This window comes from Etheostoma cragini, chromosome 17 (genome assembly GCF_013103735.1).
Source record: "Etheostoma cragini isolate CJK2018 chromosome 17, CSU_Ecrag_1.0, whole genome shotgun sequence".
In the NCBI taxonomy this organism is placed as follows: Eukaryota; Metazoa; Chordata; class Actinopteri; order Perciformes; family Percidae; genus Etheostoma; species Etheostoma cragini.
In genome coordinates this window covers 2,847,745-2,857,141 of record NC_048423.1, presented here as the reverse complement: position 1 = coordinate 2,857,141, position 9,397 = coordinate 2,847,745, and the positions used below count along the sequence as shown (strand labels likewise).

General features: G+C 39.0%; 1 long non-coding RNA gene across 1 annotated transcript in view; it reads right to left on the bottom strand.

The window, feature by feature from the left end:
* Nucleotides 1-5,587: 5,587 nt before the first annotated feature.
* Nucleotides 5,588-9,397, bottom strand: part of LOC117960793 — a 27,227-nt gene continuing 23,417 nt past the window's right edge. The window contains exon 4 of the long non-coding RNA XR_004660227.1: nt 5,588-5,599. This is a non-coding gene — a long non-coding RNA (uncharacterized LOC117960793). The remainder of the gene's footprint in view (nt 5,600-9,397) is intronic.

Here is a 9,397-nt window from a genome sequence, read left to right as displayed (position 1 = left end):
ACAACACATATTAATACTTGTATTACTTTTGCTAGACAGACATTACCAGAATATGTACGCCTAAGGCTAACGCCTGAGGCTAATAATTTGTCTTAAAGGTTAACTACAGTTTTTTTCAACTTGTTTTTTATTGCGCTCTTGCTCAATACTAAACCAATTTCAAATATTTTTATTCCATAAATACATTTTTATTACATAATAAATCAGTCTATTAGACACAAATGCATTGGTAAATGGGGTCCAGGTTGAAAAAAACAGTAGTTACAATTTAATGTTTAGGTTGGACAAAAGGAGCTTATCAGAGAAGGTATTCTTTTCTTTTTGTCTTTTTGAGAAATAAATGAAAATATAACTTCTATTGTGTGTGTGTGTGTGCGTGTGTGTGTGTGTGTGTGTGTGTGTGTGTGTGTGTGTGTGTGCGCGCAGAATTAAATCTGTGTGTTTGTTAAAAAGCATTGAAAGACTAATCGCAACATAAAAGAGCAGTTTTGGACACTGCTTGCTTCCCGTGTAACTCCTGTCCATTAACCTGACAAACGTTGAACTGTTTCCTTCCCAAAGCATATCGCGCCTATCTATCTCACTACATTCAGCCACTCTCCAAAATACAGATTTCCAAGACACAGTCATTTCTGTCTCTCTCTGAGTTCATTCACCCACTCGTCACAATCCCATATTATCTATCATATTGCATTCATCCTGCCTCAGTTCCCCTGGAGCTATTCCGTTCTGTTTTCGTTTTGACCCCTTCTATGTTCAGACAAGCCGCTACACACTTTAATTTAATCAACCAGAAGCCCAGAGACTGGAGAAAATAATAAAACCTAATCACTTTACCCTGCTTCTCGCTCCATCTCCATCACTGGTGGAGGAAGAGGAGGAGAAATCTTAGTTGTCTTATCTCCAAAGTCTATTTATTACCAGCCTCATGTAACTCCATACACACTTCAAAACTCAGGCTCTGGGCAAAAATAACTATAAGACGGAGTGTATTTATTACCAGCCTTGTGTAATACTGCACATGCATTACAGGCCTCATTTGTTCCACTGCAGATATACTGTACAGGGCAGAAGCTGCAGCACCATGTGAGCTACTGGGAGTGGACAAAATAATAGAAACAACTTGTATTTTAAGTGCTTCCTTGATTTCTCTTTAATCACAAATTTCTTGAATCTTAAGGAGAAATGCGTGATGAAAGCATGCAAGTGAGGAAAACCAGGAGAAGATTTTGACAAATGAGGAGCATAAATTGACACCTTTCCAATATAGATTTTTTATTTCACCTTCATGTCTTTGACCTGGGTGCTATATTGGGTGTTGATGGAAGTGACTAAAGTTGTTTTCACGTGTGATCTTTGGACAATGTCCCAGGAATCAGGTCCGGACATAGTTTGATTTTCCTTTTCACACATATAACAGGAGATTTTCCGTCTCAGATGCGTTCTCGCTTAATGGAAATACTGTGTGGTTTAGGCAAGGGGGGGCACTGGGTAGAGCGTGCAGCAGACATGACTTAATTCGGTCTTTTGCCATACCTTGAATTTGTCTGACTATTTCGCCGTTGGCCCTTACCGACGTGCATGTTTGCAAGGTACTTATATGAAGTGAAAGTCACAGCCTGGTTTTTGTTGTATATGTTCCAAGGGATCAGCCCCAAAATGAATGACAACACTGCACTTCAACTGAACCAGAGCAAAGATAAACACCCACACGTTGGCCATTCACCATCATTAAATAAAAGACACTGAGGGATTTTCTTAACAACTCTTCAATACTGAATTATCATCTCATCTAATCTGAGCTTCAATAAGCATTATGACCTTTACCAAATTTGCATTACACAGTACTGGTGTTTCTGTTAATTTGTCAAAACTGCACTTACCGTAAATCGTTTTGGCGGTGTCAAATGATGTAACAAATTTGCTGGCTTGTGGGGGTGGCAGTAGCTCAGGAGTTGGTTTGGTAACCGGCGAGTCGCAAGTTCAAGTCCCCGTATGGACCAAAGTACGGAGTGTGGACTGGTCCCTGGAGAGGTGTCAGTTAACTGCCCTTGAGCAAGGCACTGAACCACCAACTGCTTGGGGCGCTCATCCAATTGCAGCCCCCCCTCACTCTGACATCTCTCCATTAGTGCATGTGTTGGTCCTGAGCATGTGTGTGTATTTCAGGCCTGAGTGTAGAAAACTGTGCTAACAGAGTGAAAATGGGAATTTCCTCGCCACTGTTGCACCAAATGCTTTTGTTGTGGGAAATTGTTGAGGTCTTTGTAAATTACAGAGTGAGGTCTAGTCCAAGTCTATCTGTAAAGTGTCCCGTGAATTGACACTATGAAGAAAATTGAATTGATTTTTACCTTGCGGGATAAATAAAGGCATGTCTTCTTTGTGGTGTCAGTAGTCTGATGATTGAGCAGTTGAACATTTTCCATCCCCAGCTGGTAATGTTGGTGCCAATCTGGCACGAGGACATACAGCTGCAGTAAGGCCCCAGTCGTGTGCTGAGTTCTAACGCTGACGGCCAGTTGCAGTCACCTTTAAAGGCTTTCTAATCTGAGCGTCAACAATACATACAGTAGTTCCTATCAATCACACTATCGATCCCTCCATTGACTGGAGTAATGAATGCTGGCTGCCTTCATTACATTTAATTGCTGTGTTTCAACAAGGCTGCTAAGGTCATTGCTTCAAATGACCTTTGACTCCCATCTTCTAGAGCCTAGTTGTCATGGAAATAGCTGTCGGGGTAACGAGGGACAAATGAATGGCTCTAATCTGCAGTTTGCAGCTGCAGAGATTGGAGAGCCACCAGTAATAACGGGTGTAAAAGTCCAATTGTAGATAGAGAGCACCGATACGTTGTGTTTGGATTGGGATCAGTAAAATGTTTCATAAAAGATGACAGTTTGTTCCAGTCTTTTTTTTATAACTTGAATCATAAAAACCACTGCAGGTGCACCACGTTTTGATAGCAGACATGCTTCCTTAACATCCGTAAGGTACAATTAACAGTTAACTTGTAGTTAAAATGTAGATAAAAGGCCCATTAAGATGTGTCTGCATAATCAAATCATTTATGATCACATTTGCACCTGGCTTTAAAAGCTCCCATGTAGCTGAAGGACATATGAGTTATTTTCATTTTAAGCCTCTGATAACGTTCACTCTCTGCATCCTGTCAGGATTCAGCAATGCTCTCTATGTTGTGGATGTGTTTGATTAATACAGACACAAAGATACATAATCCCTTAACACATTTCACAAAGTACTGTAAGTCAGCCCAGACTTTGTTTACATCAGGGTTGTAAAAACCAAACATAAATCAAAGCTGCAACTGGATTTGGTCCCAAAAAAAAAATAAAGTGTCAAGAATAGAACTTGATTAAAACTATTAACTATTAAAAAAAGTAGTTAAGTTCAGGTAAAAGATTGTGTTTCCTGGGTGAAAGTATTTAGTTTTTGCTATGAAGTGAATTCTGCTCTCCTGTTTGAAAGTGCTGTATTTACCTTTGAATATTGAAGTGCATATGTAAGGGTTTGGCACTATATATATGGTATTGCAAGGGGGATTTAATACTAATTGCACCCTGATTATACTCGTGACACCTTACCCCATATTTATACCATATGAAGTGAGTCAACGAGCAGAGAGTTTCTACAGTTAACAGAAGTGAAGCCCAGTATTTTAGGCAGGTGTCACCCTTCTGGCTCTGTCAAGCAACAAACAAGCCCTTTTTGGCAAATTTGTTGTCAAGAGATTAGCGTGAAGAACTTCAAGAGACCAAACAAAAGAAATGAAGATGTAGTCTTACATCTGAATGTTAAAGGTAAAGGGCTACAGGCAGGCAGACAGATGAACGCTAAACAGGCTGACTTCTGTTCCTGTGATAATTGGGGCCACATCTGGCATAAATCCTGCAGTGGGAATAAAATTGAGCCATTATGTGTCTCGAGGCTTCCGCTCAGTGCAGGTGTCACTACCTCTGCTGGTGTTTAAATAAAAAGAACTAATGGCCATATGAGTATGACACACACCAATATGCACAGCACATGAATGCACAGGCTGGACCCTCCCTTCACTGCCACTCACACATTTCACAGTGAAACTGACACACACTGCTTAACAAAACAATAACTAAGCAGTGTTAATACCCCCTGATTAAAATAGCGAGCCAGAAAGACGACACTTACCTAAAAATAATCCAAAAATAGATAGGCTGCAGCTGCTGCTACACTCCACTCTGATTCACACCAACAGAGTGACCTTTCTGCAAATGTAGAGAAACCCATATAACAAAAATAATTATCCCCAGGATATGATAAAGTAGGTAATTTCATGCCCTGCTGCTTAAGTTGTGGCATTCCTGTCAGCTTGCTGTGAAAATTACTGTCATACTGTATGTCTCTCTTTTTCCACAGCATTAGAATGGTGACCGACAGTGAGAGAAATACAGTAAATATTTAAATAAGTTAGAAAATAAGTAAAAGAGACATCTTTAGGACGAAGGACAAATGAGAACATGTATTATCCATTACAATATCTTTGTCACTACAATTTGGTTAAACTGATTTTATATACAGAATTCTTTCAAAGGGATTTTGTCTCGTTAATCTTATGTTAAATGATATATACGTTGGTTTCATCCCGGCCCTGGTAAGCCCTGCTTGGCACAAATGTAAAAATCCGTTCTTGTGTTTTGAGGAATACGTCTGGACTATAGTACCGCCAATTCAAGCCAAGATATATAGCAAACGACTTAGCCAACTGCAAAAAGACAGATAATAAACATAAGAACTTAAGGAAATAATAGGATCAAGTCAAGCTTGCATCACACAACTCCTGACTGGGATCTAGGATATTTCTCTAATTTTTACAGCACCACAGTGCACTAAAAAAATCAACTAGTACTTAAATAATCACAGCAACATTAGAGTTGTTTTGTCAAATGAGAAGTTCATCCTTTGAAAAGTGAGAGGATATTTACAGTACAAAAAAAGATGTTTATTTGCTATTGAAAATGAAATTTGCAAGCAATTGCAGCTAATTTCAGTAAGCTGATGGGAAAACCACCTCACAGGCAGTTTGTGAAATGCAGATGTAGACTAAATAAAGGTTAATGAAATAAGACAATTGTACAGATATCAGACTGATAGCAGCATGTTATCAGTCAGACAACATGATGATGGGGATGCACAACAATTTGAAAAAGCACAACTATTTATTGTGGCTAAAATATGCATTTAGACTTAATGTACTTGTGAAGATTTGCATATGGAAAAGCACTGTCTGCACATACTCAGTTTTTAGTTTTAGTAGTCTAAATGACTACTCAAAGAGCTTCTACATTGTACAGGAACAGGAACCATTCACTATTTCCACACTATGGCCGAGGCTGCTATACAAGGTGCCACCTGCTGATGAGATAAACAATGGGTCAAACACAGGACTTTCACCCAGGAGAGCGAGGTTCGTATCCCGTGTGTTTCCTTAACCGTCCCGATTTTTCCGCGTTTCAGAAAAGCTTCTTTCTTCTTTAACCGGCCCGTTATTCCTGCGTGTCACTGAACCAAAAGCCCATCCAAGACCTTTTCCTAAACCCAACTGTCCCGTTCCCGCGAGTCACTGAACCGTCAGCCCATCCACGACCTTTTCCTAAACCTAACAGCGTCATAAGAGAAAGAGACTCCAACAGTCCTGACCAAGCGTGTGTAACATGACGCTAAAGGAGACTTTTAGCATCAATTACAAAGGCACCTGACCGTATACTGTCCGTATTTTACAAGATGGGAATGTGTTGCTCATTAATACACTTAGTTTATTATTGGAAATTCCCTTTAGCAATAATATAATATTGTGTAATGTAGAGTAAAAAATCTTCAATCTATTGTGATGATGATGTCCTTACTTATTTGCCGCCATTGAAACTGGTGACCAGAAAAAGATACCGTACATTATTTTTTGCCTTCTCTGTCCGTCTTCCACTTCTTGATCTTTTCTTACTTTGCCAAGGTTTATTATCATCTCTCCTTGCTGGCGGTGTATCAGTTTAAATTAATTCTTCAAACAACGTGTGTGGACTTGACTTCTGCTGTAGCCTCCTTTTTGACAAATAGGGGAGAAAATGGGTGGATCTAAATAAAGAGTCTGTTTTTGTCGGTCTCTTGAGTTTATTTTGCCAGCAGCCCATTACAGTACAGGCACCAGGCGTTGTCAGTGGCTGGAGCCTTTTCATTTCACTTTTCCATGTTCTTCCTCTCCACTGTATATTTCCCATGGCTGTGCGTTAGCTGGTGGGCTGCATGTGGAGCAGTTGATAAAGGTTTCCCCATAGGTACCAATATGTTTTCTTTTTACACATCACTACTTTTTAAAATCAAATTTGAACCAAAAGGGCCACAAATGTTTTAACTGTCAATAGATACATTTTACATATCTGACAAAAAGGCTAATTAGATGTTTGTATTTACTTCATTAACCGTATAAAAAAATGAGTGGCTTATTAGAATGGATGTTTTGTCCAACAACTCGTTTTTTCCTGACAATCTTTTCCTCTCAACTTACAGTAAAAGATGACACCTTAATGGGTTTCTATGTATTGATTTTGCGTCTTCTATGACATGAGATCAGTCATGATAAAAAGACAAAATACACAAAAATGTGGAAGAAAATAACATAATGTCTTGATAAAAAAGGAAAGGAAAACACCCCATTTTTCTCTAACACACACACACACACACACACACACACACACACACACACACACACACAGTATATATATATATACATACATATACAGTGGGTATATGTACGTGTGTGTGTGTGTGTGTGTGTATATATATGTGTATATATATACTGTTTGTGTGTGTGTGTGTGTAAATATATATATATATATATATATATATATATATATATATATATATATACACTGTATGTATGTTTACGTGTGTGTATATGTGTATAGCAGATACTTAAAGTTTTACCCTTGGTCCTAACTTGCTCTGACAGATGCCTGCTGTCTGATTCCCCCCTTAAGGAACATGGCAAAGGAGAGAGAAAGGGGAATTAGACTGAAAACTTAAAGCAAAGAGACAAAGACAACACCGACAGAGAGAGAGAGAATGCAAACACAAAACTCCTGCTATACTGAAGATAGTAATAAGTAAGCGAGTAAAAAAGTCAGATAAAAGAAATAGACGGAGGAGTTGAGAAACCCATTTGGCTGTTTAGATAATAAAAGTTCTATTACATTTCAAAAAGACATGGGTGCTACTAATTTGATTCAATGTGATGTTCATCATTCAGAAATTAAAACTTATTCTACTTTCACACTCCCTGTAAGTCAGTCCTGTTGAGAGAATCTACGAAATGTAAAACGTATTTAATATAGCCTGAAGGTTAGACCACAGGAGACTAGAATTCCACCATTTAGTCTAAATTTATTTTAGCCATTTCTGTCACTCAGTCCATCCAGCTCCAACCAGTTATTTTTAATTCACACTGAGGCTATGTTAGCTACCATGCAGTTAGCAAACACAAGTTTACAGTTAATTGAGGAAATGACTCAGTCTGCTCAAGCTACATAGCCTGTTATCATTACAGCTAACAGGGTAAACAGGGGAAAGCTGTATGGCTAAAGTTAGCTACCTAACAAGCTGAGTTATCTATCTTATTAGCTGGTGTTACAGTCTTGTTTCGACTCTGCACTCTGATATGGCCATTCTTCTGTCTCTATTGTGTTTTATTTTTCTCAAGAAACCAAATATGTGTGTTATTTTGCCGGTTTGGGTCAGGGACATGCCTGCTAACATGACTACAAGGTAGTTATTGTAGCCAGACTGTTTTCATTAGCCTGTCGTTCCTCATACACGTCCCATATAAAAGATTGAGATATCAAATAAGTTTTAATGTATGTTCAGAGGGTTTATCAACAATATCTTATACTCTCCAAGCCTGTGGCCCTTCCGCAACAGCAGCACCAAACATTTTCCTGAGTTGAATAAGTTTATCTGTTCAACAAATCCTATTAATGGATAGTAAAATCTGAACTTTGGTAGCACATGTACACTCACAGCAGCAAGCATATGCTTTATGAGTTAGAACTTGTATATGTACTATGTGTACTTGCCATTTTCAAAGAATGCCCAGCTGCATGCTGATGTGTGTGTGCGCACAGATACTGCAGAGTGCTTTTGCTGCAGTACATCGGCATCCCCCCCCAATCCATCTCTCCCTCTCCTCCACACTCCTTTACTCTGCAAGACACCTGGCTGCTGGGCTTCTTTTTTTTTTTTTTTACACACACACACACACACACACACACACACACACACACACACACACACACACATTGAAAATGTCCTTTTTACGCATCAGGGGTCCCCTCCTGTATGTTTGACTGCTGTATGCTGAGGTGGACTGATTGAATAACATTTCTTTTATCTTTCTGTGCCTGGTATTGCATCGTGGTGAACACACACATATACTCACACACAGACAGACACTTATGATGGTAAGTACACTGTAGTTCATGTATGTTGTACCAGGTTGTGGGAAATCTGTAAAATAAAGCCATAAAGCATCATGGCACGGAAAAGGGAGAAGAGATTGCCCTTCTTCCTCATTTCTGGACATGGTAAAATGTAGCTATTATGCACAGAGCAAATCAGTAAATCAAGAGTCAAATTGAATTTTTTTTCCATCTTTCTCCAACCCACCCAAAAACTAGATAAACTGATAGAGAGCTAGGCCAAAGAAGGGGAGAGGCATGAGTAGCAACATCTTGTTTTGGCAACAGAAAGCTTTATGGGAAATATGCAGAGATGGGAAGTAACGAAGTACAAATACTTCGTTACTGTACTCAAGTAGATTTTTCTGATATTTCTACTTTACTTTACTATTTATTTTTGTGGCGACTTTTTACTTTTACTCCTTACATTTTTACACAAATATCGGTACTTTCTACTCCTTACATTTTACAAAATTGGCTCGTTACTTTAGTTTTTACAAGAGGTTGTTATGTCGGACAATAGCGCATACACGCGCGACACACCGCGAGCGGCACACGGAGAAAAAAGTGAGAGAAATGAAAAAGAGACAAGCTGTCCGGAGGATAACCAGCTGAGATTGTGTGTGTGCCTCTTTTAAAACTGTAAGTCGTATAACTCATGTTGTCAGTTCACTTAAGCCTATTTTTGGTCTATAGTTCTTCACATTTAAAGTAAGTTAGCTAGTCGTTTTGGCGTGTTCTTCACCTGTTAGCTAGGTTGCACGTTGGTCTTAAGCATCAACACTTTCAGCAAGCTTTATTCGCATGAGTTCTTCTTTTTTTTTACCGAACTTCAAATGCAGTAGTTCAGTTGACAAGTGGATGGAAACTTAGCTAGAGAGAAGTTGTCTCCG